The 25,040-nt window shown below is 44.1% G+C and overlaps 1 protein-coding gene across 2 annotated transcripts in view; it reads left to right on the top strand.

Moving 5' to 3' along the window:
- The window catches only part of ZFYVE28 (zinc finger FYVE-type containing 28), a 173,751-nt gene that overhangs the window by 278 nt on the left and 148,433 nt on the right, over nt 1–25,040 (top strand). The gene's annotated exons all lie outside the window — the stretch shown is intronic.

Here is a 25,040-nt window from a genome sequence, read left to right as displayed (position 1 = left end):
GAGCTCAGGAGCTACACAACTCGTCATAGTGCCATTGCTGTGTCACTTCACTGCTGCAGTCCTGTGTATGTGTGATCACACTGCTGTGTGTGTGTCATATCTGATCACATTGCTGTGTAGTCATACCTGCTCACACTGCTGTGTATGTATATCTATGTGTGCACTTCACCTGATCTCACTGTGCCCTATCCAGTGTACCCAGATGTGTGTGATGACACTGCTGTGTGTGTGTGTGCTATACCTCATCGCACTGGTGTGTGTGTGAGATCACACTGCTATATGTGTGTTCTTCATATGATTACATGGCTGTGTGTATATTTGTGTGAGCACTTGACCTGATCACAATGTGCTTGTGTTTGTGCGTGCGCACACTTCATCTCATCACACTAATATATGTGTATGTATGTATGATCTCTCTGCTGATCACACTGCTGTCCCATATCCTGTATACATGTGTGTGCGTGCTTCACCTGTGTGCTGATCCCACTGTGCCCTATAATCCTGTATACCCAGATCTGTGTGCTTTGTCCTATATAGCCAGGTGTGTGTGTGTGTGTGTGTGTGTGTTTCACCTGCCACACTGTGCCAACTCCTATATTCCGCTCCAGCTGTTGTAGGACTACAAGTATCATGAGGCATTGCAATACTGACAGTTACAGGCATGAAGGGATTTGTAGTTTTACTGCAGGTGAAGTGCCAAGGTTGCCTACCCTAATATATAGCCATATCTGTGTGTGCTTCACATGTGTGCTGATCATACTTCTGTCCCATATCCTCTAGTCTTAGATCTGTATGTGTGCCCTGTTTAGACTGCTGTTCCATAGAGACTACATATCTTTCTGTAAGAATGCTCTATTAGACATTGTTATGCAGTTATAGAATTCGTTTTATCTGTCCTATCTGTCCTATCTGTCGTTTGATTTGTCTTCCTCTGTAGATGGATAATATAGACAGTGCAGCTCATGCCCCAATTTCTGACCCTCTCAGATGACTGATGCTCTCCATATACTCTTCATTTCTCTCAGTCATGGGTGTGTGGGCAGATTTATTTCTGGTTTGCTCCTCTATGCTATTTGCGGTAAACTTTTCACGTCCCAGAGTTGGGGGGTGAATTGTGTGACCATTGATTGTGTAAGTGTCGGACTTGGTTGCTCTCTCCCCGTGGTGGGTATGTGTCGGACTTGGTTGTGTTCTCCTCGTGGTGGGTATGTGTCGGACTTGGTTGCGTTCTCCTCGTGGTGGGTATGTGTCGGACTTGGTTGCGTTCTCCCCGTGGTGGGTATGTGTAGGACTTGGTTGTGTTCTCCTCGTGGTGGTTATGTGTAGGACTTGGTTGTAGGGTTTGGTTGTGTTCTCCCCGTGGTGGGTATGTGTAGGACTTGGTTGTGTTCTCCTCGTGGTGGTTATGTGTAGGACTTGGTTGTAGGGTTTGGTTGTGTTCTCCCCGTGGTGGGTATGTGTAGGACTTGGTTGTGTTCTCCTCGTGGTGGTTATGTGTAGGACTTGGTTGTAGGGTTTGGTTGTGTTCTCCCCGTGGTGGGTATGGTTGTAGGGTTTGGTTGTGGGCGCCCCGTCGTGGCTACCTGTAGATCTGTACATGGAAAGGTCACTGGCATTGCACATCTAGGAGTTGTGTTGATGGGATCTTCTAGTAAAGTGTTTTTATATTGCACAGAGCATCTGGATGACACGGGTGACCGATGACCACTTGTTGTGGACATTGGTCCTGGCACACACTGGAGGTAGGTGTTGACTGCATCCTGCTTCTGTGATTGGCTCGCAGGTTTTCTCAGGAGTCTGAATTGACATACAAGTAATATTTATGGCATTACCTGCAATAGACATTTTAATTTTTGGTGAGTTACTCAGTTAACTACTTGTAAAGGGATGCCGACACTCCACCGTTTATTACAACAGTGAAAGTGCACCAAGTCATTATAATGAACCAGACACTCCCATTCAGGCATCCGTCTGGAGAGGACATGGTGACACAAACAACTTTTCCTTCACAACTGAGAAAGGTCGGAATCTACGACTAAGTTTATAATCTATGCAGTGCACCTTGATCTCCCAGAGGGTAGGGGGAGAGACTTTCTTCCTCCCTCAACAAAAGTGGAGTGAAGTTTGTTCTCCACTTGGAATGTTGGTTAGGATATGTCATGGTTAACAAAGTGATGCAAACAAGAGTTTTTTTCCCCCAAGGGTGACAATGTTACAATGCTCACCAGGGTTAGTGGTGTTGTCACTCCTTGCCAGTCTATGTAGGACTGGTGTCCAATGGGGGCCATGCATCTGGAGAAAGTGACACAGGGCGTCTTCTTGGATCCCGCCTCTGGTGGAGGGAAACCCTTTGTGCAAAGGAGGAGCAAAGGAGGGATTTCTTTGCTCCTGGAGGTCTAGGTAACTAAAAGATAAAACACTTGTAGGGGGAATGTAAATGCAGTTACAGGGAATGCATTTAAGGAGGATTGTAAATGCAGTTACAGGGAATGCATTTAAGGAGGATTGTAAATGCAGTTACAGGGAATGCATTTAAGGAGGATTGTAAATGCAGTTACGGGGAATGCATTTAAGGAGGATTGTAAATGCAGGTATGGGGAAATGTTAATGCAGTAATGGGAATGCATTTAAGAGGAAATAGGACTACAGTGTAAAGGGGAATTAATTTAGGGGGTGTTATAAATGCAGTAACAGGGATACATGTACAGGGGTATTGTAAATGCAGTAACAGCGGGATGCATTGAGGGAGGAATGTAAATGCAGTAATAGGGGGATACATGTACAGGGGTATTGCAAATGCAGTAACGGGGGATACATTTAAGGGGGATTGGTAGGTGTTTAACAATACATCTGAGTATAGAGGGACTCCCTTGTTCTTCATCTATATACTTTCGGAAGACCAAATACAATTGAAATGAATGTACTTGTGTTGATGCTCCACACTCTCACATTATCAGGATATTTGCTTTTGGATCGTGCAATTAATTATTTATTGCTCGCAGGCCGCATCTTGTGCTATTAGTGTCCCCTGCCAGCGGCTTACTAGATGGGACACAGTCTGGCTTTTTTTACATTTTATTTTAAATAAGGTAAAATGCTTTAACCCATAACGCACAATCAGATATAACTCCAGAACCCGTCCTGATTGGTTGCTATGGCTTACTGCGTTGTGAAAATTGTTGTTCTTCCCTTAATACCTGTGTATGGATCCCATTCTGTACCCCGGACAGTGTGTATTGCTGTATTCCTGTAATGTAACAGTTTGAATTGTAATCCTCGCCGAACACATATTGACTCCGTTGTTCTTTCAACCGTTTTAGTAGTTTGAAAAAATCTAGCAAATATTGATCTTTTTTTTCCGCACAATTCCAAATCCATTTGACCATTTTCCTTCATAAAATGAAATAAGAAAAAATATTCCAAAAGGTCTTTTTAAAACTCCAATTGTTTCGTCAACTCATTGAAAAATGTGTCCCCTTCATTTTCATTGATTTAATTCAAAGGAAGCATTGCTTCTGTCATTTGAACAATCGTAGGTGACACATTCTTTCAGCACTATTTTGATCCCTTTTGACCCAATTTCTCAGCGTTTAATCAAAGTTTAAAGTTCCAATCCTTTCATTCAATTAATTTTGTTGTAAAAAACTGTTTTATGTCGTTTTTCTGCACAAAACTGTTGGTGGATGGCATCTGATTAACAGTACAGGCACATTTTCCATTGGTGGTGTGCTATGTGATCACTTTCCAAATTTGATCAGTTACACCAGGGCTGGATCAATCCCAGGAGCCAGGTAGCCAATGCTCCTTTAAAATGTATGGTTTGCGCTTAACTTCTGAGGTTCTTTAGTTGTTGTCAATGGAGCAGGGCTCCTAAAAGAAACATTTTGCTGGCTCCTGGATTGGACGGACTCGATTTTCGAGGTGGACAAAATTATCACAACAAATTGTCAATGAAAACCTGATGCACATGGCAAGACTAAGTGTGCCCATACACCTTACAACCATCACCCAACTTTCGTTGCGATGGTTGTAAGGTGATTCAAATTTTGTACGACCTGGCCATCTTGGACAGGCAGATCGTTCTTGCGATCATCGCCAGCCCTCCCCGCTGAGGGAAGGGCTTCCGATGATTGCAGTTCTGAGCGGGCAGTGTGCACTTGCGCACACCGACCCGTGTGACATTCGTCTTCCGAGCACGCCACCAACCCGCCGAAAATCATATGATTTTTGGGAGGTTTTACAGCGTGCTTGTAAGACGAAAGTCGTGCGACCTTACAGTAGAAGCGGTCGCACGCTGCCCATACACCTGGCAATTATCGTGGTATCACCCGCTTTTATCGTACGATAATCGGCAAGTTTATGGGCAGCTTCAGGGTGCCCATACACTGTGCATATTTTGGCCTGGTTTGGAGGAGCCTTCTGAAATTTGCACACTGTGCCGCTGTCGGCACCCTTTCGGCCGAGATCCCTTGATCAGCTGATCGAAGGAGCTGGCTGGATAATCGTCGTACGATCAGAGCCTCTGTTCGGGCATTGGCCAGTGGCCTCTGTCAGAATACCATGGAAACAGTGGTATTCCTCGATCGACACGCTCCTAAGTGTTGATGGAGGAATTTGCTCAATTTTTTGCTTTTTTTTTTCGTTCAGCCCACGGCTTGAGACAGAAAAATTAAAGCAGTGAATGGCACAGAATAAGGCTAGGTTCACACCAGATGCAGTACTGCGATCGATCGGCCCACTATGCGATCGGCCGCATGGGATCGTAATGCACATTGTGCCTGTGGTCCACAGCGGTTAGATCAAAATAGTGCTTGCAGCATTTTGATCGGACCGCAGGCACAATGTGTCTTGCGATCCCGTACGGCCGATCGCATTGTGGCTGGAGGGCGTGGCTAAGGTGCCATTAACTTCAATGGCCCGTCACGCCCTCTCCTGCCCCACAAAAAAGTGAGCCGGCCGCAATGCGATGCAGTGTGTTCTGGCCAGAAGTGGGTCGGAACGCACTGCATCTGGTGTGAACGTAGCCTAAGGGCTATTGCGCATGGGCGTCTGCACAATTGGAGTCCTTCCCAGTTATGGGGAATATGGGGTCTCCTCCCAGGATGCATTGCTCAGGCCTCAGCATCTATTTACCCTGTTTCCACGAAAAGAAGACCTACCCCGAAATTAAGAACTAGTACCATTTTTGGGAATTGCTAAAATGTAAGACCTACCCCCGAAAATAAGACCTAGTTGTGACCATTCCCAGGGCCGGTGGTGGCATAAGGGGGGAGAATCAGCGGTGCCTACGAAGCCAGATAGAGGAAGCGAGGCAGCAGTGGAGGGAGCAGAGCCGCATAAGCCGATGCCTCCTCTATAGCGCCTGCTCCGGACACAGTCGGAGTGATACCAAATGCACTCCGCCTGTGAGGAATCGATAGTGAAAGCGCGCTTCGCTCATTCTGGTTACCATATTGCTCTTGGAAAGGTATGGCAAGCCTGATTGCCCTGATCACCCTATTCTTAACTTTGCCATTTTGGATTATTTAATTTGGATTTGCATTAACTTTGGATTGTTATACATAAAAAAAAAAAAGACCTAGTGTGTTTTTGTTTTTTTTGAGCCAAAAAAAAATATATGACATTGTCTTATTTTTGGGGAAACGCGGTACTAGTCCTCAATAATGTAACCCGATGAGCAGGTAGTAGATGCCTTCAACCCTGTATATGGTCAAACATGGAGCCTACACAGGATTTGGACTTCTTCTGGCATCAGAGTGCGCGTGGGGGAGCAAAGGTGGTTATAAGTAGGTAGTGGGTAAAGGTGGTTATAAGTGGGTAGTGGGCAAAGGTGGTTATAAGTGGGTAGTGGTGGTGGGCTTTCAGGAGGCTCTGTGACAAAGTTTAAGATGAAAAAGCAGAAATACGTTTGCATTAACCCATGGTTCACAGGCAATCCAGCTTAATTTTCTGCCTTCTCTGAACAGATGGAAAAGATTTTCCAGTAAAACTGCCAACCTCAAATGATTCAGACTCCTGCGTGTATTAACACGGGACGCCTCCTATGGGACTGTCTTCCTGCTCTTATTGCTCATGCTGCTCACCAGTATATCTGCCTAGCCATGAGCTCATATTTCACCTGCAGGATGACTTGGGGGAAATACTTCTTCATTCAGTCTGGTTAGATTGTAATGTGCTGCAGTATGACCTTTCCTCTCTGTATGTGTGCTAAGCTCGTAGCAGAACTGCCTTGGTACATGTAAGGCCCTGTTCACACCTTTTACGTTTTGTCGCACGTTCAAGGCTCTATGAACGCTCTACAAAACGGACAAACATGAAAATCCCATTGTTTTCTATGGGTATGGTTCACACCTTTCCGTATTTCCGCCCGTCGGAACGCCCTACAAAACAGTTTAACATCCAAACAAGTACAAGTACTTCTTTGGGCCGTTTTTGTTGGGCGTTTCCATTGGGATACAGCCAAGTAGCCCTTGGAAACGTGCGTTTGTCGCGCGTTTTTTTTACCGCGAATCGCGGTAAAAAAAACGCGCAACAGATGGGCATATTCAATACGCCTAAATGTGTTAATTGGGCACATCCTGATAAGATTGCAGGACCCTTCCTCTCTTGTTTGCAGGTTGCTCAAACTGTGCTTATTGGGCCGTTTATCGTTTCCAGGTGAGACCGATTTGTGGATGTTTTGGGTGGCTGAAGTGTTCTATATATACTGATGCGTGTGCCCCTGATGCTTCCACTGGGCTGATGGATGCTAAGTGGCCTTGAATGTCGGTAGCTGATAATACACAGGGATGTTTTTCTGTACATAATGTGTAACGGCATCTTTCTTGCCTCATAATCATCCCGTGCATAGGAACGCCTATGGTGAACTGGATTATAGAATCATAATACACTATATAACAAAAGGTTTGTGGATACATAACTATCACACCTATGTGAGATTTTTGGACACTGCATTACCAAAACCCTGATAATTATTAGGTAATTTTGCATTACCAAAACTAGGTACATTATTAGGTACACCGATATCTGTTTTTTTTAGTGTCGAGTAAGAGTACAGATATTTATATTCCGGTACTCGCTGATACGGAGTACTGATACGGAGTACTGATACGGGTACTTCCACTAGCATGGATGTGGCTTCTCTGGCAATCAAGAAGCCGGGCGGCCGGTAATGACAAGCCGCCCGGCTTCCTGTTTGGCTGGGAAGCCGGCTCCATGCTGTTTGACTGGCCTAATGCTGATTGGCTGTGAAGCCGGCTTCACGGTCAGGCGGCGAGTAATTATCCGCTTCCTGAATCTCCCTCTAAGCGGATGGCTCAGTTTCGGGGGCGAGTATCGGAGCATTTGGGCAAATATTTTCCCAAGTACTCGCTATCGGTACCAATACTAGTATCGGTGCATCCCTAGCCATTATTATGTAGTTGGCCCCCACTTTTGCAGCTAGACCAGCCTCTTCCCTTCTGGCAAAGGTTTTAACGATTTTTTTGGAGTGTGTCTGCAGTAATTTTGCCCATTCATCCAAACAGCGTTTTGAGAGGTCATCTTGGACAAAGATCTAGCTCACAATTGGGGATCCTACTCATCCCATAGTTGTTCAGAGCTCCGTGTAGACCTCTGCAGTTCTTCCAAACTGACTGAACCAAGTCTTGATGGACTTGGCTTTTTGTGCACAGGAATGCTGAAATAGAAAAGGGCCTTATCCATACTTTTGGGACAAAGTTAGAAGTGCTTGATTGTCTAAAACATCTTTGTACATTGTGACATTAACCGTACCCATTGCTGGAAACGCCTGAACGCAATATTTGGAGTGGCGTTTGACCGTACAAGTAGGTTTATTGTTCAGATCCCTAAACTTTTGGCAATGTAGTATATTTTTATCTGTGGATTATGTTGACTTTTTTTTTTTTTTTCTAAATTCATCTTTCTGATGTTTTTTTTAGGCTTGTGTGTAATGCAGGGCAGGACAAATCCCAGAAGTCAGGTAGCCAATGCTGCATAAAAATTACAGCTGGCCCCTCACTTTTAGATATCATTCTCACTGAGCTACATCAGTGCGATTTTGAGCTGAGCTACGTTGTGCTACAGTGCGCATTTTGTTGCGCTACGTAGTGTGACTTTTTGCAGGGAGTTTGTAGCTGCTACATTGGGCTGTAACCAATCAAAAGCGGTCTTGATGTGACATCATTCCTTCCTTCTTATATTTCTGTGCAAAAGTGACACTTCTGTAGTGCGACAATGTTGCACAACATTGAGCTACACCATTAAAGTCTATTGGGCCAAATTGCACAACATCCTCTGAAAAATAGGTCATGTTCGAGCTACAAGCTTGAGCGATGAGCTACAGGCGACATTGAGCTGTGAGATGTGAACAGCTCCATTGAAATGCATTGGACAAGCTCCATTGAGCGACATTGAGCTGATATTTGAGAGATTTTGGAGCTGAAATCGCGTGATAAATCGCTCAGTGTGAACGGGGTCTTAAGGTTTTCTCTAGTTTGAGGATGAGAGTGTCTTCTAGAAAAACAATCCTGCTGGCTCCTAAATAAATATTGATTTGTCCATCCCTGAATAAATATTGGTTTGTAACATCCCTGATCTATTGAGCAGTTTGTATGCTGTGTATAGTGACTTTGTTTGAAGTTGTTGGGTAATTTTGGTTTGTAAGATAAAGCAAAACTTGTGTAAGAGAAAAACTTGTGTACCCATTATAACAGTGGACTTAAAAAAGTAATCTTGGTTGAGATTGGTAGATGATTTACTCTAAACCATACGTGCTCTTTCCTTAATCTGGCTAGTCCACTAGTTACAATGACCAATACTACGGTGTTTTAGAGTGTTGTATCGCACATTCGCCCAGGTCAAAACAGATTTCAGAAGCTTTAGAGATCTAGACAGCCAAATATTGTGACATTGACTTTTCATATAAAAGTCAAGCTTGGCTCCTCCTCTGCCACCTCCTGAGCCTTCCTGCTAATCCTGATAATTGAATAGGTAGCCCAGCAGACTAGTAGGGATGCTCAGGAATTAGAAGCGGACAGGCCAAGGTATAGTATTACATGAAAGATGGACTTTGCATGTGCTGAATCTTTTTGATGGTTTCCACTGAGGGTTAACTTTTATGCTTTATTTTATAATCTGCTCCATTGGAAATTACGAAATTAGTAAGATTTCTTTTTTTTTTTTTGTGTGTATATTATTTGTTTAAAGATTTTACAATACAAAAGACAAAACGATTATGAAATCTTACCCAATTTAAACAAGTTAAATTGGGTAAGATCTAATTCAAGAATTAAATTTAATTTTGATCATCAACCTGCCCAATAATTGTTTGGGCTCTTATTAAAGTTTTCTTGGCAATAGGCCATCGTGCAAACCATTGTTTTGTAGTAAAGAGAGAGAGAATACAATATTCATGTGGTCTTGCTGAACCTAGAAGCTTTGTTTTGATCTCACTTGGCAAAGTTTCCTGTATATTTCGCAATCGTAGTAAATGTCTTAGAAGAAAAAAAAATTGCCATTCACAGAGCAATTGTTCATAGAAAAGTCTGTGTGTGTGTGTGTGTGTGGAACTAAAAGTCACAGCACTTTCAGCCATCTAGAGGTTTGTGGTCTGATGACCACTAGAATACCATAGATTCCAGAAGCCTGAGGTTAAGCATGCAGAGAGAAGGGTAGACGGCTTTGTACTCTGTTTATGTTGTTTATGTTGTACGTCACCGCTCCAGCCTCTGTGCTAGTTATAATGAAAGGAGAGCGATTGTATTCTGCAGAACTGCATTTGAGCATTCTGCCTGTGCCAGAGCGAAGCGTCATTATACGAGCTTTGTCTGTATCTGTGCATTGTTTAACCGATGCGTTCATGCTCAGCTATCCTCGTCTTGGGAGCTTTACAGCTTTTTCTTTCTTCGAAGAAGGCTTATTAACAGTGATAGGGTGACCGATATTACGAGGTCCTCTACATGTCCTTTGGAGTTACTTAGGCAGATTCAGCGCAGATGTCTTGTTTACATTTGTCAGTTGCTGATAGTTTTAGTCCAATATAGCTTTCAGTGGAAGTTCACAGGCTTCTTCTACTGATCCACATGCATTGTATTTCATTATCTATTCTGATTGCGTTCTGTGATGAGTTTGATTCTCATGACCGGCTGAAGGAAAGGTTGATGATACCTGTGAGTCTCCTGTGTACGGCAATGGAACGGGTTGTATTGGAAAGCCACACAGTACCTACCTCCCCTTTCCACTCAAATCCCAGAGAGTAGTGATAATGAAGAATACTAGATAATAATATTTTGACACTTAGGTGTTACACCTGTGTAGTAAAGTGATTAAAAATAAGCCTTTGACATTATTGTAGGCACCATTAGGTGCCTGTACATACAGGGAAAGCTTGATATCTTTCTTTTAATATTGCTCCAGGTGGACCAGAGAAGTTTTTTTGTTGGGGGATGTGGAATGAGGTTTGCTTGACGTCCGCTACCTGCAAGTAATTCTGGGTATACACTGTTAGATTTACAAACAAACCTTTGTACGAAAAAAAAAATCTCATAACATTCGATGCCACCAGAGAAATGTGGAATGTCATTTCAGAGTTGTTTTATTTTAGCATTCAGTTTTGGAAAGAACTGGAGTTTAATGAATGAACACCACAATCGCCATTGTGGAAGGAAAAATATTCCATCCTGCTCTTTTTATTTTTTATTTTTTGTCACTATGTTCAAAATCAATAGTCTCTTTAACCTCATTAACCATTAGAAGATGAAACAAAAAATTTGGCATATACTTCTACTAGTGGATAGCCAACTTTAGGCTTGGTATGTCAGATTTAAGCTCCTGGGAGAATACTAAACTATTTAAAGGATTAATCTACTTTAAAATAGTACTCCCATTACATAGTGTTTATAGGAATTTGATGGGCTGTGTGCCATTTATCTTCTAGGGACTGCATTGGGAAGATCTCCCTTCCACAGTGCCATTTTGCCAATTTCATCTATGAGTTTTTCATTCCTTCTACTAAATAATGGATATTTCCATTCTTGCTGTTGCATTCTCCATGTGAAAAGCGTTAAAAATTCCAAAGGGTAAGTGGGACCTCTTGTAATTTCCAGGACAGGTTAGTAGTCCTGGGATCCTCTACTTCACACAGGAAATGGCAGTAATTGGATTGAAGTGAAACCTTATAACATCACACTTGGGATCTACCAAGAATGCAGCATTATGTTTCATGCGTAACTGGATTAAATGGGGTTGACTGTTTTGATTTAAAACCCATCTTCAGGTACAGCCATTTTTATTTATTTCTCATCTTTAAAGGAGTTGTAAAGTCCCAGTATACACTAGCCTGTTATAACATCAGCACTGTAATAGGAATATGTACTAGAGTTGTTTTTAAAAATGCAGTCAAATGGTATTTTTATGTAGTGAGTACTGCCTCCCATCTGCCCATCACTTTCAACAACTTCCTGGATTCCCAGTGTACTTTGCATCTCTTCCTCTGCTGCTTGATGTGTTTGTATTTTTTATTTCTCAAGACTACATATCCTATCATGCATTGCTTCCAGCAAACAATAATAATGTTACATTGTTCAGACATTGAGTTGTAGTTCAGAAGGCAAGCTCTTTGAAAGTGGTGACGCAAGGAAGTGCATATTCATAAGGCTGAGTGAAATTGTTTCAGTACCTTGAGGAAGTCCATCCTATGGGTGTCTTTGATAAGTAAGCTTGCTAACTTCTAGATTGATATGGTTATTAGTAGGGATGCACCGATACAGATATTGGTATCGATGCCCGTCATTACATGCTGCCCGGCTTCCTGATTGGCTGTGAAGCCGGCTCCATGTTCCCTCGTCACCTAGTGAGAAGCATGGGGACAGCTTCCCTGCTAATTGGGAAGCCGGGTGGCGAGTCTTTTCACGCTGTCCAGCTTCCCGGCTAATCAGAAAGCCAGGTGGCGAGTCAGTACACGCCACCTGGCTTCCTGAATGGGACATTCGGTACTTGGTATTTGGTATCGGCGAGTACTGGAAAAAAATATCGGTACTCTACCGGTATCGCTGCATCCCTTGTTATTAGTAATGGGCTAAAATTTGTGGAAATACATATTAATTCTTTTGTTTTTTGACAATAGGTACCCTTTAAAGAAACGTGAAGAGTCGCGTGTATGCATACATCATTCCTAGCATGCCCCCCCTATGTATCCCCAACTGCTTGGTTAATAAACAAATTGAATTGGTGAGGTAGAGACACGGTGTCTGTCTTATGTCTCAATCGCCAAATTGTTGTAAGCACAGATGTAATTTGCTACACTTTTAAATCAATAATTCAGAGTATTTTTGTTCATTTATTTTATTGAGTTACAAAACTGTTCAAACAAAAAAATATAAAAATATTTCTTTTTTTGGCTTATGACATGTCTTTTGATTATTTGTGACTAATCTTCCTAAACTAGACCTTGAGAGTCGGGTGTTTTTGCAGGGAACGGTATTTGTTTTGCTCATAGCAACCAAGCAAAGTTTATTTTACAAACCGACCAAGAAAAAGGAAAGCTGGGTACGAATTGTCTGCTGTGTGGGTAGCTCAGACACTTTGAGAATAGATGAGGTCTGTAGTGGCATGGTCGCTATCTGCGTAATGGCTCTCATCTCTCCACCTGAGAGACCTAAATGGCTTTCATCTTTGCTCCTCTGTGCTCAGAATTTCTGACTGGGAAATCAAGACATCACTTTGTAGTCTGCAGGTGGAGGGCGTGCAGTATATTCCAGACGCAGTCCTGGTCTTTTGATACTTAATCAAAGACCCTCGTGGTGAACACGGCAAATCTATGTCCACTCGCTGAAACGCAATGTGATCGTGTATTCTGACCGAGTTTCTATTAATTTTAACAATTTAGGAGGCTTTCAAACTACCTGTATTGCCTCACAGCTGCCGGATTCAAGCTTTCATTCTCCAGATGCCTTTTCCTAAGAAATGGTTGTCTTATTGGATGTTGTGTCTGTACATTCGAGAGGAACTTCTACCTACCTGTTAACGGAAATCAGCCACACCGAGTATTGTCCTTGTAGGATATAATAAAATCACATCCTTACTCATCCATGTAGTCCAGTGCTGTCTTCTTCACACCGGTAGCTTCCATCATGTTTCTTTTCTTCTGTGCTGCCTTCTTGGAATTAGGAGTTGGCTGCCAATTCCTGATATTCACAGCTGGCCCCCTGATTATGCATTGCTGCACATGCATGTGAGCTGCAGACTGTCCTGAAGCCACCTGAGATGGGTGAACCAGCTCCCTCATGATGCAGCTCTGTGTGTGAGCCATAGACTGGCCTGAAGCCTCCTAGGATGGGTGACCCAGCTGCATGATGATGTGCCACTGTGCATGAGCCGTATACTGTCCTGAAACCTCCTGAGATGGTTGACTCAGCTCCCTGATGATGCAGCACTGTGTGAGAGCCATAGACTGTCCTGCAGCCTCCTGGGAGGGTTGACTCAGCCCCCTGCTGAGGTGAAAAAGTCACCAGCACACCATCTTCTTGAATAAAACCCCATCCTTTTAAAGGCTTTTAAAGGTGTTTTAGTTATGAGGAAGATGGTGTGCTGGTGACCATCTCCAATGCCCCATCTGCCAGTTATTTCAGCACCCACTTAAAATGAAAGGGGATACACGGGACTGGTGTGTGTGTGATGGGTTACATGCATTGATTCGCGGCCCCTGATGACACACAGTTGTAGATTGCCCTGAAGCTTCCTAGGGTGGGTGACCCAGCTCCCTGATGGCTGCCCACGGTGCATGAGCTTAGACTGTCCTTATGTCTCCTGAGATGGGTGACGCGGTTCCATGATGATGAGGTGCCCCTGTGCATGAATCCTAGTCAGTCCTGAAGCCCCTGGGATGGGTGACCCGGCTCCTTGATGACACATTGCTGTGTGTGAGTAGTAGATTGCCCTAAAGCCTCTTGGGATGCATGATGAGTATCCCAGGAGGTTGCAGCAGTTAAGGGCTTTGTCATTCTCTGCTAGGCAAGAAACCAGAAGGTCCAGGGACAGGAGCAGCAAAAAGGTTCAAACAAAAACAACAAAAAAAACACAAATGCTTATTTGTAAAATATCAGCGTTTTTCCTGCCAGCAGACTCGCATTAATTCCTTGACTGTTACGAGGTATAATACTAGTAAACCTGAAGCTTTTGAGTAGGCTGTTGAGTCTCTTATTTCCATTGTGTACAATGGCATCCCTGGGGCTGTTGGTGATCTCATTGCTTGAATGGCCCTGAACTTGAGAGGCCGTGTCCCCCCAGGCAATAAGCACAGCCCTCTACAAATCAGGACTGTTACCCAGCTCTGTGCAAGAGGCTGCAGTACCTTCCATGGGGTCAATTTTTCATTGGGGTCATATCCTTGGGTCAAAAAGGCTCCTGCACCTTTTTGTGCAACGCGCTGGATCAGTTTTTTCTGCTGTTTTTGTGAGTGTTTGCACATGCAGAAACCTGCTGCTGCTTTAAAGGTGCCATTCGAAATTAATGGCACCGCAAGCGAGTTTTGTGTTTGTGGGCGATTCCGCTAACGCTTGGCAATCGCACACGAAAATGCGCTATTCGTCGCGTGTTCTTAGAACGTCCAGGTCTGAACCCTGCCTTTAAAGCAGTGTATAGCAAGTGTTTGGGCTAAAATAGAGTTTGACCCAATCGCTAACATCTCGTGTGATCTTTATCATGTTAATTTATAGGGCTGCAACAACTAATCGATTATTGAAAAAGTTGTCAACTTTTTCAATCGATCGGCTTCCAATCAGTTGGCCCTGTTCACGTCTCCAAACGCTGCGCGCCGCACCTCCTCCCCAAATCACGCTCACCCGTGCCAGACCTGCCCATTCGCATCCACACTTTACACGACAAACATCCTTCTCCGCCTCACACTCACCACCCGCCAAGATCCACAGGGACACGGGGAGATGTAGTAAGGAGGAGCAGGTGGGAATGACAGCTGTCGACAGACAGTCCCGATCTCAGAAGCAAGTTGCTGGAAGACTGCTCAGGTAAGCCTGCACTTTCCCCCACATGGTGCTCTATAATGTATTGCTGGGATTTGTAGTCCTCTATACAGCGCAGTGCAGAATATCACCAACTATAGAGTACAACAAATCCCAGCAATAGTACATTATACAGCGCAATGCAGAATATCACCAACTATAGAGTACAACAAATCCCAGCAATAGTACATTATACAGCGCAATGCAGAATATCACCAACTATAGAGTACAACAAATCCCAGCAATAGTACATTATACAGCGCAATGCAGAATATCACCAACTATAGAGTACAACAAATCCCAGCAATAGTACATTATACAGCGCAATGCAGAATATCACCAACTATAGAGTACAACAAATCCCAGCAATAGTACATTATACAGCGCAATGCAGAATATCACCAACTATAGAGTACAACAAATCCCAGCAATAGTACATTATACATACAGTGTATAATGTATTGCTGGGATTTGTAGTCCTCTATAGCCGGTGCCATTTTTGCACTTCACTGCTGTATAATTTTACACTTTCCATTTCACTATATTGCACACCACACTTTTTTTTTTTTTTTTACTTCCACCTCTCCAAGCTCGCTCCTGTGATTGACTACAATATCAATACAAACTAGTAGTCCCATCACTGGAGCCATTTTTTAAAATGTATTTTATTGTTTATCCGATTTTAATCGAACTTAATAATCGGCTAACCGATTTTGAAAATAATCGTTAGCTGCAGCTCTATTAATTTTTAATCTTTGTAGCCTTTATCAAAATATTGCCTGGTAAACTTTTCATGGAGGTCCTTGTTCTGGCACTTCTGTTATATGGTGACAGCTGTCTCCCTTTTGTGCCCCTATGTTGTCACCCTATTACACGCTCCCTAAGGCCTCATGCACTCTAGCAGGCCTTAGGGAGCATGAACACACAACAGAAGTTATCTGGTAAGTATGAACAACTTTATGCTTCCCAGATCACTTTTTTCTGTGCCGGGTTTAGTTGCATTTATACGCATTTTGCATCATAAAACTGGGCTACTTGGACCCGGAATGCACAAATTTCTATCTTGGGTAAACTGACCTAGACTGAAGGCACCTGGACGCTGCTGGACACCTAGGTGTGCATTCAGTCACAGAGCAGCATTACATGAGTCCAGGTGCATTTAGAAATGAGCTCCAAATGCAGCCATGCTGACACCTATCGCTCCAGCACTGTTGTCACTATCTGGAAACCATCCAGCACAGCACAGCAATGATGAGCAGCCAATGTTATTGAGTGCATGCAGATAGGAATTGGCTTAAAGAGGCTGTAGGAGATCAGCAGCACTGGATGGATGAAAGATAGTATAAAATATGTTCTGCAAAAAAGAAATGAAGTGTTTTTATAATGCACAGTGATTTAGCACATGTAATGTCATGCAGTTGGGGTTTACAAGTATTTGTGTCTTCAAAAACGAAGTTGGTCAGCGGCAGGCTGCTTATTATCTTGGTACAGGTTTCCTGAAGTTGTAAGTATATCTGAATAATGGATATGGCTGCCTTCACCTGGCTTGCTTGTTGTGTAATTTTTATGAAGAGAACTGCTGAGTATGTCATTGTGCGTGGCAGAACTCGTTTTTCCAGTGATTGCGGTGAGCCGATGAATCTGGGCCGGGGAGAGGTTAAAGAGTTAGTAGGGCAGGGCTGCTTTTCTGTTAGATCTAAGATGTTAGCCGTTGACTTGTGGTGACCTTTTGTAGCATCTGATCCTTATTTATCAAAGCAGCGGAAGAATTTGTTCGAACAGTCAGTGCTGCTTCCTATTTTGATGCCCCGCCTGCCTTGGCAAATGATAAAACTCTGATTGGCTGGTATGGGGCACCATAGACTGTCTGAGCCATTTCTTCTTCTGTTGGATGCCATGGCAAAGGAGGCCCACAGAAATAACCAGCATAGTCATGTTCCTCCGGAAGTGGTCTCCTCCTGCTAAACATGTTGTTGTCTTTTTTTAATGGGCAGAATTCAGATGGGGTTCAGCACGGTGGAGGAAACCTGTTGCCTAAACTTCATGTGACCATTTAGAACCTAAGCCCTCATTCACACGAGAAACGGGCAGCCCATACAGATCCATGCTGCATGCAGGGCCGTATCGGGCCGCTTCCGGGTAGGACAGGTGCTGCATGTGATTTGTACGCAGCAGCCTGTCCTTCTCTGTGGGAGTATGCGGCTGTACACTGAGCCAACATGCATGTCCGTGTGGGTGTCCGTACGCTGACAGGATGGATCCTGCCTGCGTCTGAGCAGGGACACCCGTACGGACGTGCAGGTCAGGTGAGTGTAGGCCAGTGTGCCGCTGCGTACTCCAATAGAGAAGGACAGGCTGCTGCGTACAAATCACACGCAGCACATGTCCTTCCCAGGAGCGGCCCGATACGGCTGTGCACAGGTCTGTACAGGCCGCCCGTTTCTTGTGTGAATGAGGGCTTACAGTTAAAGGGTATCTATGGTCAAAAATAAAATATGTATGTATACAATGAATGTACATAAGTTCTTTTTTTAGTTTTTGATGGAGTATGGGAGGCGTATAACCCTCCACCTCAGTGTCCCATTACACCCATTGCCTATTGAAAGTTTAATGTGTGTATATATTGATTTTTGTCGCCGTGCAGTAGGGGTTTTACTCTGACACTGCACGTCTGACATTGCGCCGCAAGGTATTTCTGGTGGATCCCTATGGGCCACATATTCAGTATAGGGCAAAGTAGTGTCATGAATGACATGGAGGACCCAGGAGCCTTGTCTTGTGCTACACGTCCGGCATCACACCACTGAATGTGCTTTATTGCTATGTGGTGGTGTTGTGTGGAGTCGCAATACAGGGTGGAATGTATACTGATTGTGTGTGTGTGTATTGAAATTGCTCCAGAGTGAGGGACGTCCCTGGTGGTCAGCAGGCTCACCACAACTTGTGTTCCCATTGGAAGATTTCCCATATAGTCCTGTTCTGATGACAACCCAACATTTTGGTATTTTCTTTCTGTGATAATGATCACCAGGACGCATAGCGAGGGTTACTCTCCCTAACAGGGACATGGGGAGCAATAATCCCGCTCCACTCTATCCAAAACTAAAAAGAAAATTGAGACCAATAACTTCTCCAGCACACGCTGACTTCAATTTCCTTATTGTCTTCAAGAGCTACAGCTGCTGAAGATGCCTTCCGCAGATGATCTATACTGCCTGGCCAAAAAAGTCACCACTGGGTTTCGGACAGTGTTATGATCTGGGGTTGCGGCAGTTGCTCAGGTCTAGGTTCAGCAATGTTATGTCCCCCAAAAGAATGAGGTCAGCAGCCTCCCTGGATATACTGAATGACCAGGTTTTTCCATCAATGGATTTTTTTTTCGTCCCTGATGGCACATTGGGCATATCCCAGGCTGACAATGCCAGGATTCATCGGGCTCAAATTGTCAGAGTGGTTCAGGGGGGCATGAGACATCTTTGTCACACATGGATTGACCACCACAGGGTCCAGACCCTAACCCCATTGAGAATCTTTGGGATGTGCTGGAGAAGACTTTACACAGTGGTCTGACTCTCCCATCATCACTACAAGATCTTGGTGAAAAATGAATCCGCATTTGGACGGAAATAAATGTGACATTGCATACGCTTATCGAAACGATGCCACGGCGAATGCGTACCGTAATCAAAGCTTAGGGGTGTTCCAATGAAATGTTAGAGGGTATGACTAATATTTTGGAGGTATTATATTTCCAGGGTGCGGGATGCTGAAGATTCTAACGCATCTGTAGCTCTTCAAGCGTGGCTTAGTGTGGGCTCCCAATGGAAATAAAGTGTTAATTGTTTTATTTGCATATATGGTATATCATTTTTTTTTTTTGACTGGCTTTAGGTTGTCATTTGTACAGTGTCTGCGGGGAAACTCCACTGTATGCCTGTGCACTGGCAACTCGCCAAGTGTTGACTTGTCAAGTCGCAAAACTTGACACTGTTGATTGAATCGAGCTGTCAGTCAGCGGGTCTTGTTCCATTACCGGTTTAGATGAAGAAAAATTCCCAGCAGGGTTCTTCTTTAATGACTTTTTTCGACTCACGGAAAATGCGATCGGTTACAAATTTGCATTTGATCGCCCTTGAGCTGTAACTGGTCTGCCGCTGCATGTTGCACCTCGTTGATCTGGGATCAAGCATCATTCTCCTCTCAAGCCCTTTAGAGCGTTAAACACAGGTTTAGCATGGCGGTCTCTGACTTTGCCAGGCTTCCCCACCTTTTTCCCAGCAGGCCCTGCTCTTGCAGTGTGGATTTTAATCAATATGCTGTTGGCTTGGCTGTAGCAAGTGAATGCGCTTGATAAAATCTCCGAGTCACTGCGGTGCCATAAATATCTGAGGCAAGTAAGGCTCCTGTCTTATTGAAGTCTGCTGAGAGCCAGGAAGTAACTTTCAACTGTAGCAAAAAATAAAATTAAAGGAGAACTCTAGTAAAAAAAAAAAGCTGTTCTATTAGTCTCTGATGGCCTGGGTTATATTTTAATTGTTGGTGCAGCTACTCTTTGCTCTCATATTGTACGTTTTGGGAAAACAAGCAAAAAACAATGCAGCTATATATTCTTGTGATGAATACTAATAGACAGTTTGCATAAGTAGTTAAACGAGTCCTTATGTTATTATGGCTTATTTCAGGGCTGGATGTCAATAGTCCCAGGAGCAAGGTCGCCAGTGCTCCTTAAAAATTACAGCTGACGCCTAACTTTTGGGGGTTTCTGTAGATGTCAATGGTTCCGGCTCCTGAGTGAAAAAAACATATCTTGCTGGCTCCTGAATTCCATATTCATTTGTCCACTCGGGGCTTATTGAATGCCAGAGTTGTTACAAGGAGGGTGCCGCCCACACCGGGTGACACACTATCAGACGGGGTGACACCAAAATGCCAGAAAAGTCTGGCCTCGGAAACCTCTGAAAAGTCAGTCACTTGGTCATTGACAGAGAGCCCTACAGCTGCTCGAGAGGAGGGGACCCTCCTCTCTTTGCCCATGTCCATCACCAAGATGGCTGGCGGCAGTGAAGTGCACGTGATGTTATTTACACAAATGTCTAATGATGTCACATAATGTAATGACATGCGAACAGGTGACACCTGGCCTGGTGACGCTGCTGTTCAATGCCCTGCACCTTAGTTCAGCGAGTCACAAAGGCTTCACTGCATTGCACAGCGCTGTCAGTCTAACACTGTAAACTTGCAGACAGCTGGAATGAATGGGTGGCTGGCTTCATCAGTGAGCCCTGACAATGACTTCTCTGCATTTCTTACCTGCAGTAGTTAATACAGTGAGGTTGCTGATCTTGCTACTCTGTCCGACAGGGGCTCCTAGATCTTAAGACTGTCAGTAAAGGATAGTGATTTGTATTTGTTATACAGGATTTAGATGGTGCCAACAGTTTTTGTGAATCGCTTTACAAATTATGGGGAGACAGTACAATTACAATACAATTAGGATTAGAAGGATCCTACTATTATAAGAGCTTTCAAGGCGGGTCCGGTGATATAGAAGGTAATAACTGTGAGGTATGAGGAAGTAGTACGAGTAGATGTACAGTTTTAAGTGGAGGTGCAATAGGCTTTCCTGAGGGTAAGTTTTTCAGGGATTGCCCAAAGGCAGAGTATGGGATAACTGGACAGGTTGGGTAGGGAGCTCCAGAAGATGGGAGAGGCTCTTGAGAAGACCTGGAGGTTGGCATACTAAAGACTTGCCAATCAATAGGCTGGTGTGTGTGCGCCCCCCGCCCATTAACAAGTCATTCCATTGCAAGCGCATTGCATGACCCCACGTTCAAGCAAAGTGAAGGTGTGAACCAAGCTTGTTTGAGCCCAGGGTGGGGGTAGTGGTGGTGGGGGGGGGGATAGTCCCACTGCCAGGGCTGGATTTCTATTTCGGGCACCTGTAGGCACGAATGGAAATCCATTTAGCCTGAGCTGGCGCCTTTACCTGCTGTAGGATTTCACATATGCAGAGAAGGACCCCGGTGTCGCCTAAGGCTGCTCTAAATGCCTATCCACATCAGACATGTGTTTTATGCACCCTCCTTGCTATTGCCGGTGTTGTATCTTGACACAACACCGGAGGTTAGGCAGAGTAGGTACCTGCACGGTGCCCCTCTGTGCAGGGCGCCTGCAGGCACGTGCCTAATGGTAAATCCGGCCCTTCCCAATGTAAGTTTCATTTTGCAATTCCTGTAGTTGCACTTTGAGCCCCTCTGTACGTAGTGCTAGAAATCTTGTTAGATATCTTGTATCTTTTTATGTAGTCCTGTCAGATGTCATCCCATGTGCTGGGGACGGCCACAAAGTGACCTTTTTGCTTTGAAGCGATTTGTACTTCTTGTTCCCTTTTTAGCATTGATGATTATTTGCAGCCGCTTGGGGGGATTGGAAAGCTGAGCAATTTGCTTTACAGATCATATCTAGCCTATTAAAAGGTGTCCCAATATGCAGAGCACTCTGCCTGTAATTATGCAGCGTTCATCTTAGGGGGGTGCTGTTTGGGGTTATGTTGGGTGACACAACAGGAAGTGAAAAGATAACGTCCTAACAGGATTTAGCATTTGGTAGGCAAACTCTGACCCTGAAACTACAAATCCCAACTTGCATCTGCCTCTGGGAGTCATGCTTGTGGCTGTCAATCTTGCAATGCCTCACGGGATTTGTAGTTCCACAACAGCTGGAGGGCCAAAGTTTGCCTACCCCGGGTCTTCATTATCCCCCAAAAAATAAATAATTGGATTTTTAAACTTTATTTTATAGTTTATCCGATTAACCGATTAATCGAACTTAATAATCGGCTAACTAATCGATTTTGAAAATAATCGTTAGCTGCAGCTCTACTGCAAACATTGAATTATTAATAATGTCTTCAGATGTGTGAACACAAAAAACGGCAAGTTGCAGCTCTCTCCCCCCCCCCATCCTCCTCTCAGGTTAGATTGCCTCACATCGGAGTCACCACCCCTGTGGATGTGCCATTGAACCTGTCGGCCTGCAGATCTCACAGCTCAGGGTAACAGTGTAATGTTATATTTGTACATGACACGCTGCTTGAGACTTTCACATATGATTCAGCTGAATAAAAAGCAAGGCATTGCTCCTGCCTGCCAAACGCAGACACGTGAATCATTTCATCTGGGTGCCAAGCAACTATGCTTCACTTAACTAATGGAATCAAAGGTCTGGCCGCGATTACCTCAGAGGCCGTGCTGCGACTTTTGTTCTTCTCGGCTTTTGTTTTGGCCATTTTGAGAGCGGGGTGCTGTGCAAAGTTTGTTGTACATTAACCATAGTTCTGAGCAGTATATTGGTGTTTAAGCAAACCAATCATTCAGAGAAATATGAAAGTAACAAATTCCACCTCACGACATTGGTCATTAAAGTTGCCATATCGTGTGTGTGTATGTGTGTGTACACATATGTGAGATATGTAGAGCTATATAGATTATAATAAAAAAAATTTTAAATCTGAACCTACAGGGGATCCACCTCCCCAATTGAAATCCACTTCTTTTTTTAATTTTTTATTAAAAAATATCTTTTATATAGTATGTATGTATCTATCAGTGCCGAGTATTTGGGCGAGTACTCGTACTCGCCCACATGCTCTGATGCCTAGCTCGATCCCCGAGCTTCCGGTATCAGAAAGCCGGGCAGCAAGTCATTACACACTGCCCGGCTTCCTGATTTGCCGGGAAGGCGGCTTCATGTGCCCTCTTTACCTCATGACAAAGGAGCATGGAGCCGGCTTCCCGGCCAATCGGGCGCATCATTACATGGCGCCCGTCTTCCTAATTGGCCAGAAAGCCGGCACCATGCTTTCTCGTCAACTAGTGACGAGAAGCATGGAGACAGCTTCCTTGCTAATCAGGAAGCCAGGTGGCGAGTAATTACATGCCGCCTGGCTTCACTAATGGGACTTCGGTATTCGGTATCGGCGAGTACTGAAGAAAAAAACATTGTTACTCGATACCGAAAAACCAGTATTGCATCCCTACTATTTAGGAAACATTCCAACATGTACTGTGAGGCAGCGCAAGAACAGGAAAATAGCAGGAAATTAAGGGAAAATGCCCTTCCATCGGAAAAAAACAAACCTTTTTTTCATATAAAATACATTTTTAAAAATGGCTACCGTTTTGGGGGAAAAATTCCACCCTGTGTTTTGCGACTCAGCGCAAGAATACCACATTGCCATAAAGCACAGTCACACAAATGAGTTGCTCAGCGGCCTGATGCCTGACGTGTAACACATGACAAGGGTCCTGGGCCCTCCATGTCAGTCATGATGCAGCTTTTACCCCCGCACTGAATATGTGGTCCATAGGATTTAGCCAAAATACTTGCGGCGTAATGCCCAATGTTCATCACCAGAGTAAAAAAACAAAACGCAGTTCCGCACATCATGCATGGCACAACTTTTGTACATTGAACCTTCAAAAAGCAACATGTGTGATGGGGGATAGGGAAGAGGGGTTAAGGGAGGGGGAGAAGATAACAGGCCTGAAGCTCTGAAGAAGGCAGACACAAAAAGGAGAGAGTTGCAGTATTCGAAACCGAAATGCCTTCCCCCCCCCTAATTGACATGATTGTTCTTTCTCCCCCAGTGCTGTCTGGTTGGGGCTATGCTGCAGATGAACCATTGTCAATTGCCCAGTCTCCTTTTCCCACTGCATGCCCTTGGCCTTTGACAGCAGCTCAATGACACATAAGCCCTGCTAAAAGATAAGCACACACACACACACACACACACACACACACACCCTGCATGGCCCCAGTCTCTTTCTGTAGGGGTCCCCCAAGGCTCTGTCCTTGGACCCCTTCTCTTCTCTATCTACACCTCCTCTTGGTCAGTTAATAACCACACATGGCTTTCAATACCATTTCTATGCCGATGACACTCAAAATCTATCTCTCTACTCCGCAACTCCCCCCTCAGTGTCTTAATAGCTAAGCTGTGGACGAGTGTCTGTCAATCACCTTAATCTTCCTTCTCCTCTCCACTGCATGGCCATGGTCTGTGGGTGGGGGCAAAACTGCAGATGAGCCACTGTCATTCACCCAGCTCGAGCCATCCCTTCCGGCCTTCCTGTGTAGGAGATGAATGGAATAGAGGACTCCATAGAGCAGGGGTAGGCAACTCGGGCCCTCCAGCTGTCCTTTACCTACAAAACCCAACATGCCTCTGGGAGTCATGCCTGTAAATGTCAGTATTGCAGCACTTTAACCCTAGTAGTAGAGATGGGGACTCCTATTATTTTTTTCCACCCTGGGAGTTGAGGTTAATGGGCATGCTAGTGAGGTAGAGCTGCTTGTTCGCAACATATATCTGTCCTTTTTTTATTTAAGGTGTATATGGAAAGTTTAACATTCGAAAACCTGTATCATAGTTTCATATATGAATAACTGTTAAGATGCACCTTCAAGTACTTGCAAGAATAAGTACTTGAACGTGTCTTTATATTAGCTTTGTGTAATGCCAGGCAGTGTAAGAAAATATACTCTGAGGCTAGGATTTTCCGTGATGCACATAGTCACTAGAGGGAGGCTCTCCAAATCTGCAGTCATACTGTGTTGGAAATATGGGACCGCAGTCTTGTAAAAGGTGAAGGTTTAAAATTACTGTAGTACTTTCTTGACTGGGTATATTTTGTGCCTAACTTACTGGAGCGACAATGTACAGAAGGCTTTGAAATACATCTATGCCTAGACTATGTACATTAAAGTATTTACATATTATGAGCAAGCAGTAAAAGATTTAAAACCAGTCCTCATTCGTCTCTGTAGCTATAGGCATTGTGGAGATTTTCATTTTGAACCACTTAAGGATTCTGGACGTAAACTCCTCTGTCCAGCTCTGAGGTCGGAACAAGCTCACAACTGCAACAGCTCTCATAAGCCAGCTCCAGGCTATTGAGGAAAAAATGATCTGGGCAGTTGAAGACCATTAAAACCACATGCATGTTCCTGTGCTTCATAAGC

Source organism: Nanorana parkeri, unplaced genomic scaffold, assembly GCF_000935625.1.
Source record: "Nanorana parkeri isolate BGI_ZX_2015 unplaced genomic scaffold, ASM93562v1 scaffold647, whole genome shotgun sequence".
In the NCBI taxonomy this organism is placed as follows: Eukaryota; Metazoa; Chordata; class Amphibia; order Anura; family Dicroglossidae; genus Nanorana; species Nanorana parkeri.
The sequence above is the reverse complement of the archived record's forward strand: the minus strand, read 5'-3'. Positions and strand labels throughout refer to the sequence as shown.